Here is a 12386-nt window from a genome sequence, read left to right on the forward strand (position 1 = left end):
TATGACGCATGGTACCTTCCACAAACCTTTTTATATGAACATCAAGCATCGCGTGAAGCTAGCGTTGGTGGTAAAGGTCACCAAGCAGAGACGTGACCGTTGGCAAATTTCCTGGTGTAATAAGATATACCACAGGGGACGGATATAAACAACGCAGTGTCTGCCACTTTGTTGGATGCGTTAGAAAACTATAGCATTTTTGTTTCCTGGAAATCCAAGTACAGCAGTGTATCCAGATCTGGGCCAGATATTGTGTCAACAGATTTTAACAAAATCTTCAAGGAGGTTCAGTTAAGGCCTATGGTTACAAACCTATACACGATGCGTTTGGATACATTTGTGTTGCACTTCTTAAGAGATTTGTTACTTTCCCTTTGGCTAAGGGGGAAATGCATGCCGTGTCCCCGCATCGCGAAACAGAGGGCTGGCCGTACCCCTCGCAGCAAGGTCAAAACTGAAAGTGTCATTAAGTTACAGTTGTTGACAATAAACTCTGCAAAATATGCAGATTGTACATGTTTTTTATTTTCAGTAGATGAGATCTAGTCCAAACCCTTATTTATCGGTCTCTCCTGTCCAGCCTCGGTCTCGAGACCATTATTCTTGTTTCGGTTTCAAGACTCGGTCTTGGTTTTAGTTCCTATACCTGATGACCCAGTGTCTGTCTCAATGAAGACGCACTTAGCTGAAATCATCATTAGTTTACACTCCACTTCCAGTCATTCTTTCTCTCAATAGCAGAACAACATCAACAACAGCTACAACTAGACATCAAGTGTTTGTGAACAAACACAGAGCTGTTCCTTTTTAATTTTCAAGGTTCAAGGGGTCTATAATTGAAAAGAAACTGAAGATCGGTTGCATGGTTCTTCAGATATGGTCCCACTTCCGGTTGACCCGGAAGTAGAGGTCAACTTGAGGTGACGGTTTTTCTAAATTAATCTTTACGCCCAAGGGGTCTAAAACTGAAAAAAGTTTGAAAATCGGTTGTATATTACTTGAGATATTGTTCCACTTCCGGTTGACCCGGAAGTAGAGGTCAACTTGAGGTCACGGTTTTTCCAAATTAATCTCCAATCCCCAAGGAGCCTTTAATAACAATCAGGCTAAAATCGGCCGTGTACTTCTTGAGATATGGTCCCACTTCCGGTTGACCCGGAAGAAGAGGTTTGTGAACAAACACAGAGCTGTTCCTTTTTAATTTTCAAGGTTCAAGGGGTCTATAATTGAAAAGAAACTGAAGATCGGTTGCATGGTTCTTGAGATATGGTGCCACTTCCGGTTGACCCGGAAGTAAAGGTCAATTTGGAGTCAAGGTAATCCAAGTTCAATCTTTAGAGCTCAAAGGGGTCTATAACTGAAAAGAACTTGAACATTGGTTGTGCAGTTCTTGAGATAAGGTCCCACTTCCGGTTGACCCGGAATTAAAGGTCAACATGGGGTCATACCTACCCGATGCGATTGTCCAATGCAAAAGGAGCCCATAACTGAAAAAGTCTGAAAATCGGTTGGGTTGTTTTTGAGATAAGGTCCAACTTCCGGTTGACCCGGAAATAAAGGTCAACATGGGGGTCTCAGTTTTCAAAGTTAATATTTAATGCCCAAGTAGTCTTTAACTAAAAAAAAGTTTGAAAATCGGTTGTGTAGTTCTTGAGAAATGGTCCCACTTCCGGTTGACCCAAAAGAAGAGGTCAAAATGGGGTCACGGATTTTCCCCAACAAAATTTAATGCCTTAGGAATCTATAACTAAAGAAAAAAATTAAATCGGTTGTGTAACTCTTCAGATTTGGTCCCACTTCCGGTTGACCCGGAAGTAGAGGTCAAATCGGGGTCACGGTTACCCGAGGCAATTCCCCTATGCCTAATGAGTCTAATACTGAAAAAAACTTTGAAATCGGCCGTACACTTCTTGAGATATAGTGCTGCAAAGAAAAACTCATTAAAGCTTCTAATTAGCATAAATTAACATGTGATGACGTCACAGTCTTAAAATTGTATTTTTCGTACTAATAAATTTCATAAGGTACACGATGGTATGCAACTTACCCCAATCCAATGCCTTTTGCAAAATCTCAATTTTGAATTGCATTAACCGTGGAGAAGCTATTGCAATGCGTTGAATGTGACTGATAATAAAAATAATAAAAATCTCGACGAACCTGGAAGTAGAGTTCAACTTGAGGTCACGATTTTTCAAAGTTGATTTTTAACGCCCAAGGGATCCAAAACTTAAAAAAGTTTGAAAATCGGTTATATAGCACTTGAGATATGGTCCCACTTCCGGTTAACCCGGAAGTAGAGGTCAACTTGAGGTCAACTTGAATTAATCTTCAACCCCCAAGTAGTCTGTACCTACAAACAGGGTAAGAATCCACCATGAACTTCTTGAGATATGGTGCTACAAAGATTTCCCAATTAAATATGCAAATGAGGGTCACGTGGTTATTAACTAAGAATTTTAAAACTTTTTTGTTAGAGTAAAGCTTATGGTCTAAGCTTCAATTTGATATATGATTTAACTCTTTTGACCTTATGGTTTAGAAGCTAAGGAATAAACAAAAAACGTGTACAAATGCTATTGGGTTTTAGGCGGAAACAAAGAATAATAATAAAAACAATAAAAATCTAGACGAAAACAAAACCTGTTCCGACGGTAGTTCGGAACAGCTAATAATAATAAAAATAATAAAAATCTCGACGTAAACAATAGCGGTTCCGACTGGATCGGAACAGCTAATAAAAATAATAAAAATCTCGACGAAAACAATAGCTGTTCCGACTGGATCGGAACAGCTAATAAAAGCAGCGGCGGTATTCCCGGCAGAAGGACACAATACAACCAACTTTCATGACCCTCTGCTAGACAGTGATTGGGACACTCGTCTTCCCGGCAGAAGGGCATAACCCAGCGCGGATTTAAACTGGTAGCACTTTCCATAAACAACGTCTATTTTTAAAGTCTGAATTGATTATTATTGATAAAGATATTTACACTATCCAAGTCTTATTTTCAGGTTATTTTAAAATAAATGTCAATTTAATTAATTCGTTTTACAACTGTGTTTGTAAAGTAGACATCATAACCGTCTAGCTGGTGCAAAAAGACAAAATACCAACACAAACAGATTTGTAACCCGCAAAAGGGCATATAAGCAGCAATATTGGTTATAATTTGGAAAAGTCTGAGACTATTTGATCCACAATCACACAACCTGATTGGCACATGAAGATTTGTGAGTCGTGAATTTAGATTAAAGTATGATTATCATGTCCGAAATATTAGCAAATTTCTTGGCAATGCGGGGACAGCGTGCGCCGCAGAACCGCGCTCTCTGGTCGCGTCGACCTCGATCGACAGTTGAATTGAAGAAATGCTCTCGAAAATTGTATTTCGTACTAACAATTATAAATTTTTCGAATGAAATTAAAACTGCCTAAATGTTGACAATCTTCTGTAAATGTTTGATGAGTTACTATTGGCAATTAGTACTTGTTTGAGCGTGTTGTGTTGTCGGTAATTGTTATGACCAGTGTACGCTCTACTAAATTCATGTTTCATTTTGTCATAAGTTTTGGTTAGAAATTTAAAAGGATCCAGTCTTCTGAGCTACTGCTTTAATTATTCTAATCTAATGGTTCCAACAAATGACTCGTAACTCGGATTCGGACTGGAACCCGAACCAAGTGACTCATGACTCGGCCTCGGACTCGACCCAAGTGACTCGGGACTTGGACTCAAACTGGAACCTGAACCAAGTGACTCATGACTCGGCCTCGGACTCGACCCAAATGATTCGTAACTCGGACTCGGACTGGAACCTGAACCAAGTGACTCATGACTCGGCCTCGGACTCGACCCAAGTGACTCGGGACTTGAACTCAAACTGGAACCTGAACCAAGTGACTCATGACTCGGCCTCGGACTCGACCCAAATGATTCGTAACTCGGACTCGGACTGGAACCTGAACCAAGTGACTCATGACTCAGCCTCGGACTCGACCCAAGTGACTCGGGACTTGGACTCAAACTGGAACCTGAACCAAGTGACTCATGACTCGGCCTCGGACTCGACCCAAATGATTCGTTACTCGGACTCGGACTGGAACCCGAACCAAGTGACTCATGACTCGGCCTCGGACCCGATTACAATTCTGCTGTTCAAGTCTATCTATAGGGTCTTACATCTTAGGTTCATCTTCATGCATTTTAAAACCGCCAACCTAAAGCCCTTCCCACTCACCCCATCCCGATATTTTACAATTATATTCGGTGAAAACAATTACGGGGGATAAGGGAGATAATTATCGTAAACAGTATATGGGAAATGGTCACAATGAACGATATCATGATCAAGCGCGTAAAGCGTAAAACAATAGAGGATATGGGAAGGGGTTATTCATATTCAGCTGATGTACATTACTATTATGGGTGCTGTTATAAAACCCTTATAAAAATCTAGTTTTTCTGGTTGTAAAAAGTATTCCTCTCTGCAAAAATCAAGAGTCGTGTGGAATTCTCTAGAACAGGCGAGTAGCGATTACGCGAATTATCCATACTATTCTGCGTGCACGTAAGTCATTGAGCTATTTTTTTTAGCTCTGTGAAGTAAGGTAAGTAATCAGCATAGGTTGCTCTGCGTCGGTCATTGATATGTTTACGCAATGTAGTCGTTTTTGGGATGATGACATAATTTCGGGAATGTCATTTGTGGAATGGTTTAGAAGGGACGTATTGTAGAGAATTCTACTCAAATTAGTATAAAAATTGCTAAAATCCTGGGTGAAGCAGGCTGTATTTATTGTTGGTTATTATTTAACTTACTTCTAGTGTGTGAGAGTTCAAACTATCCCATGGACTAACTTCAGAGTACGTCACATGAAGATGCTTTAACTGTGTTTACAACCGCTCATAGAGTGTTTAAGATGATGTCATATAAGGAAAAAAAGATACTGTGCCTTGATTGGTTTATAGTGTCAAAAGGTTGCTTGAATTCTTGTTTTTTTATGAAGTCAGGTCTCGAAATTGTTTTATTTTCTTGTAAATTAGGTGTTTGGTATAACCAGTTAATAAAACGTGTTGGGTATACAAACTGTCTACCTGGACAGTATGCTACTGGGTTGGCTTTGTCTACGTCATCGGAACAGCGCCCTCTTGTGTCAGGAAACACAATAAAATTATAGGAGTCAAAAAGAAGACATTGTCCCAACTCTGTTTGAACTATCCAATAACAATAGCTAAACAATAGCTAAATATTACATTCATTTCCTGGTGCCTTTAATATTCACAGGTTATAGGCCCTGTAAAAACATTTCTGCCTGGCGAAATTGTTAAGGTGGGTACATTAATTTTCATTATATTTTGGCAATTTAGTTCTACTTTCTCAACGAACCTTCCCATTTTCAAACCGCAAGACAGCAGTGCAAATTTGTGACGGCTGAAAACATCTGCGGAGATTCAATACGCAAACCAATGGGCCGGGACCATGCCTGCTGCATTTACACTAATGTCACTTGAGAATGGCACAGTATACACATATTTACAGCGACGAGTGGTACAGTAAAACGGTGCGTTGCGTTGTGAAAGTTCTGACCATCCCCTCGGGCACATATTATTATATAGAACGGTTTTAACCTGTAGAACAATGTTAAAGGGTAACTGCGGAGGTATTTTGTTTTTTGCTTTAAACAATAACAAAGTATCATTTAAGCACAATTCGACTTTTAATCGATTTAATTGTTAAGAAGAAATAGGTTTTAACAATGTTAAAACACGTTTGAGCTGTCAACCACGCCCCTCGGTGGAACTGTAAAAATGACGTCATGTCGGGAGAAGTTGTAGCTAGACGCCCGGCGCGCGGCTAGGCCAGCTAGGCGGGCGGGCCGGGCATTAATATGCGCGCCGCGCCATGGCAATGTGTCGATGTGAAGTCAGTCGATGTCAGTATAAACGCATGGCCGGCACATACACAGATTCATTGACCGTGATAATTTTATTTTTAGCTGTTCCGACCGTCCGTCGGAACAGGTATTGTTTTCGTCTAGATTTTTATTGTTTTTATTATTATTCTTTGTTTCTCCCTAAATCCCATAGTGTTTGTACACGTTTTTGTGGCAGCCTAATCTCCTAAACCATAATACGAAAGAGTGAGTTTATTATACCAAATTGAAGCTTAGAACATAAGCTTAATTCTTATCGCAAAAAATGTTAAAATTGTTAATTAATAATCCTTAATTAAGCTTGTGAATATTTAATTAGCAAACCTTGTTAACACCATATCTCAAAAAGTAGACCGCCGATCCTGAAACTTTTTTCAGCTATACACTAGTCAGGTCCTGTTAATGTGATTTCCGACATAAAATTCTGGACGACGTCTTCATGACGTCATGTAATGCACGTTTTGTGTCTGTGCACAAACACAATGGCTCTTTAAGTGTAAACAAACCCAGCTTTCCAAAACATAATTTATTCGATTAAAAATAAATTACATGTTTTACACTTCCCAAAATTACTTTAGATTAAGATATATTTTACTAATGGTCATTTTAAAAGCATCAGAACTTATAGAAACAGTGTAATTATTTTAAAAAACCTGTATTTCCAGGGAAGTTTTTTCAAAGATCATGGGTACGGCGTAAAACTTGATTTGAATAGTCAAAATTGTAAAACTGTTAACTTGACCGAGTCCGTATACCATTTTCGACCGGTGTTATTGCGTTTTTTTTGTTCAATATACATAGATTTCTTACGGTAACCGACTAGCACAAGTCTAAACTTGTTCCCAAAATTTGACAAGCCTGAGCATGGTGCGTCGTGGACCGGGTTCATTTCAGCCGACGAGCGTGGACGACGAAAATAGACCGCCCGGGATTTGGAATTATTTACGGGTAAAGTCACCTTGTTCGCGCCGGGGACCATTTGCCTAAACTAATTCCAGTATTTCGCGTTACGTTCGGAAACTAGACCATGACAAACAAAAACTCTTTGACAGGAATACAAAAGCAGAGATTTTATTATGCTGACGTTTCTCTGGTGGTTGAGTGGCTCAGTTTTATAGAGCTGCTTATACTAAACAGGCAAACATTACAAAATTGCAGAAATTGAGCAGAACACCTGGATTCACAACTTGAACATGAGGCATGGTTAAGCTGCTTTTTGTGTTTAAAAAGCTATTATGTAGTTTGGTCCTGGGCCAATGGCTTTTAAAGGAAAGAATCGCAGCGCTTACGTAATCAGGGAACTGTGCTTACGCTAAGCGTATTTTACAGCTTAGCAGGGATTTGTTTGTTTGTTTGTTTATTAGACAATCTCCACAGAATTCTATAAAATACAACAATTGGACAAAAACAGATAAAAAATACAAGGGAAAAGACATTTGAATCTGAGGAATTGTCGAGGATAACACAAAAAAGCTAAAATAAGCTTATTTCCATTGTGGTCCTCTATACAAATAAAAATGCAGAAACACTGAAGACACATTAAAATACAAGGATAAAACTATGACTAGAAAATTGCACATGAAATAAAACAAATGGAATAGGCGACCAAGACACCCAACAACAAACAAATTGATTCGTGTCACCTGGCCCGGCCACTGTGTCACCACGAGTACTGTTCTAATGAAAAAAAGAATAAATTAACCGACTACAAACAATGCATCCTCCTGGAGCTGCAACTTATCAAAGTAATGCAGTTTGAGAGTTTTTTTAAATTTGGCTGGGGATGAATTTGTGTTCCGGAGCATGATGGGAAGTTTATTCCATAACTTAGCCCCAGAAACTCGGAAGGAGTGTTGACCATAACTGTGATGATGGGGAATATCAAAAGAAAAGTGATTTGATCGGGTGTTATAGAAGCGAGTACTACTTGTCAGTTGAAAAAAATCTTTAAAATAATCCGGAGCCAAGGAAGTCAAGATACGAAATATACTACATAGTTTCAATTGATCAATCCGGTTCTGGACTGGGAGCCAACCAACTTGTTTGAAATGATCTACCGTTAAGTGAGTCCTTGGCTTCAGATTAAGAACAAATCTAGTCAACTTGTTTTGGGAAGTCTGTAATTTGGTTTTAGTGTGTTTAGTTAAGCTATCATACCAAAATGAAGAACAGTAATCATAGTGACACAGAACCAGAGCCGATGCCAACAGTTTTCTGATCGAGCTATCAAAAAATTTGGCCTTACGGTACAGAAATTTCAGTCTGCCGTTAGCCCTGCTTATTACCTTGGCAGCCATCATTTCGCCACTAAGTGCCTGATCAAGTTCAGCACCAAGGTACTTAACTGTAGACTTAGATTTAATCTTAGTACTATCATTACAGAGAATATTCAAATCACAACATGTTTTTAATCGACGTTTTTGACCAAAAAGAATACTTTCACATTTTCCGAGATTCAAGGATAATTTGTTGTCAGCCATCCAATCACAGACAGATTTCAATTCCGTTGTCAACATTTTTCCAATAATACCTGTGTTGTTTCCAGAAACAATAAGAGCAGCGTCATCAGAATACATTAATAATCTACAATTTACAGCCGTCTCCAAATCATTAATATAAATTAGAAACAATAGGGGTCCGAGGACAGACCCCTGTGGGACACCACATGTAATAGTTTGTAAACTAGATTCAGTACCAGAGATAGAAACCAGCTGCTTTCTTTCAGACAGGTATGATGAAAACCATGAAACAACAGAGCTGTTTAATCCAACTGCTTTAAGTTTACCCACTAAGATATTGTGATTAACTGTATCGAATGCTTTTTCCAAGTCAAGAAGAAGCATGCCAGAGTAGTTACCTTTGTCCAACTCGGTTCTTACATGGTCACTAAGGAAAGCCAGGCACGATTCAGTCGAAAAAGATTTTCGAAAACCCGACTGATACTGGAATAACAATCGATTGTCATGAAGGTATGGGTATAACTGATTGTGCACTACCTTTTCCAATACCTTAGACACAACGCTGAGTATTGAAATCGGCCGATAATTTCCCGGGTCACCTGTATTGTTCTTTTTATGAATAGGAACCACCCTGGCATGCTTCAGGTCATTTGGGAATTTACCTAGATGCAAGGATAAATTGATAATGTGTGTCAATGGAGAGACAATGGCATCAGCAGAATCTCGCAAAAACTTAGCAGGAATGTGGTCTAAACCTGTAGATTTGGAACAGTTTATGCAGTACAATAATTTAAGTATGTAGTCCTCACTGACTGGAGTCAAACTGAATGAGTCAGGAGCTACACCCTTGTTGGCATAAAACTGAGTAACAAAAGGAATGCTAAAATAACCACTTCCCGCTTGAATTTTGGAGACAAATGTGTTCTTCACTTCACAATTGGCATCAAACACTTTGCTACAGTTGACTAATTGTGCTCAACTCCTGCGAAACTTTCACTGCGAAAACAGTGACTAAAAAATTTGATTTGCATTTTCAGGAAAAACTGTGCTTTACTTGTGACAAAAGTAGGCAGGGGCGACTAGTGTGCTTTAGTGTTAAAGCCGCGACTACAAATTATAATTTGAGTCGCGACTACTGTTTTTATCTCTATTCAGTTATAACCGTGTCCACACATCGACTACAAAATTTGTCCAGACTACCTGTTTGGTGAACCAGTTGTGTTGCTTACTACTATTCGCAACATAATTAATATTGCCCTTGCGGCAAAGCGGCACAAATCTTGAGAATCTGTACTTTATCTCGACAAATGTCATAGTTAGGTTTGAATTGCGACTAGTCGAGTAGTAAATTTCACTAGTCACACCCATTCGCAACATAATTAAAAATTTGTCCCGACTACCTGTTTGGTGAACCAGTTGTGTTGCTTATATTCGCAACATAATTTATATTGCCCTTGCGGCATAGCGGCACAAATCTTGAGAATCCGTACTTTATCTCGACAAGTGTCATAGTTAGGTTTGAAGTGCGACTAGTCGAGTAGTAAATTTCACTAGTCACACCCATTCGCAACATAATTAATATTGCCCTTGCGGCACATGGCGGTACAAATCTTGAGAATCCGTATTTTATCTCGACAAGTGTCGTAGGCAGGTTTGAGGTGCGACTAGTCGAGTAGTAAAATTCACTAGTCACCCATTCGCAACATAATTAGCTGTTCCGACCTACCGTCGGAACAGGTGTTGTTTTCGTCGATATTTTTATTAGCTGTTCCGACCTACCGTCGGAACAGGTGTTGTTTTCGTCGAGATTTTTATTATTTTTATGATTATTATTCTTTGTTTCCGCCTAAAACCCCATAGCGTTTGTACAGCGTTTTTGTTCAGGCCCCTACTCCTAAAGTATGAGGATAAAATAGTTAAATCATATATCAAATTGAAGCTTAGAACATAAGTTTTACTCTAACAAAAAAGTGTAAAAATTCTTCATTAATTAACCACGTGGTCTTCATTTGAACTTTTTAATTTGTAATTTTGATGCAGTCACTTTCATGTTATTGTGAAACATTCGCTTTGGTTATACAACACAGTATGTACCTCAATGAGTTGTTGACTTCTTGAGAGGAGTCTATACTATTTTGTTTTCTACCCGCGTTCTGGACACGTTACTCTGTACACGCACAAAGTACGGAGGTTTGGGATTTTCGTTAGAACGTGCGTTAAATTTGTCCTTGTTTTTCTAACCGCGTTCTGGACCAATTACTCTGTGCATGGGTTTTCGTTAAAACGAACGTGCGTAATTAGATAGGGGTTTTTGACGACATCGACGTCGTCGTCAAAAACCCCCTTAAGGCAATCTAATACTGCATTTCAACCCTACTTAACAGTTATAAAATATTACTTGCTGTGGTGTTGTAGTTTTTGAGAAATGAGTGAAAAAATGTCAAATTTAGACTCCGATGTGTTTTCTTCGTGGACGAACGTGCGTAGTTGAATAGGGGTTTTTGACGACGACGACGTCCTCGTCAAAAACCCCTAAAGGCATCAAATACTACATTTCAACCCCTACTTAAGTTAAAGGCGTTAGCAGTTCATATTTAGTGACAATGTTCGCAAAATCATGAGACGAGAATTATTTCGCCGGATCATTTATAATCCCCTCTGTTGAAATAAATACATGTAAACCCTTGATTATTGTGTTGGCCCTCGTAGCCTAGTGGACATCAGTCGCGCTTTCTTCAATGGTACGTGCGAGTTCGAATCTGCGCACGGGAAAAATTTTTTTTAGCCCCCAAAACTAAAAAAATATTTCTTTTTGAAATATTTTAAGTTAGATTCTTATCTTTATATCAATAGTGTTGCCTTTTCCTTTTTCTCAATTGTTAGCCAAACATAACCTGTGTGCATGCATGACACGATGATGTTTGAAAAACACAGTAATCGGAAAATGGTGATCATAACCGCAGAGTTTGGTGGTTAAGAGTTCTGTGAAATCAAATCGTACTAGATCAAACATCAAACCACCGACCCCCAAAAAAATTAAAAATCGTAATTAATTAACCACGTAACCCATATTTGCATATTTAATTGTACAAGGGGACAAAGTGGTTGGAACTTCCTGTTGATGCTGACATCATGAGAACATCAGCATAAGTATTGGAATTGCACTACCTATTGAACCACTTGGAGTGTTCAAGGAGTCCAACACGTCAGTCTAGAGTCCAACTCTGATTGTAAAAATCAATTCAGGCATCATCTTCAATTTAATTTTATGCAACAAGCAAACTTATAAATTTTCTGATTTTATTTCAAAGGGTAACATAAATGGCTGTTAGCAAACGGTTTCCAACAAAAACTACATGGTGTACGTGCACAATACTCTTACTGGCCTCAAGCATTTACCTCTAGATAATAAATCAAGCATTCAGTTCAAAATGATAAAAGTTTGTTATTGCCACAATATTCAGCAAACCATGAATCATACACAGCTACTATTCACAAGAAAATCTATGTGTGGAAGGTAATAAATCAAGCATTCAGTTCAAAATGATTAAAGTTTGTTTTCGCCACATTATTCAGCGAACCATGAATCATACACAGCTACTATTCACAAGAAAATCTATGTGTGGAGGGTAATAAATCAAGCATTCAGTTCAAAATGATAAAAGTTTGTTATCGCCACAATATTCAGCGAACCATGAATCATACACAGCTACTATTCACAAGAAAATCTATGTGTGGAGGATAACAGACAGCACACAATGGAACCGCAGTTTAACAATGACAATACCAAAAGTGCAATCGTCAGTCGTTGAGGTTTATTATACATGGGGCTGATGGTGATCAAAATGATAAAAGTCTGTTGTCGATACACAACCGCCCACTTATATTCAACGGACCATGAATCACGGACCATATTATGCACAAAATAAAATATTCAAAAGAATATCCATATAATAGATTTGTCTGGTGTATAAACTGATGTCCCAGCA

This window comes from Asterias rubens, chromosome 4, assembly GCF_902459465.1.
Source record: "Asterias rubens chromosome 4, eAstRub1.3, whole genome shotgun sequence".
NCBI classification, from domain to species: Eukaryota; Metazoa; Echinodermata; class Asteroidea; order Forcipulatida; family Asteriidae; genus Asterias; species Asterias rubens.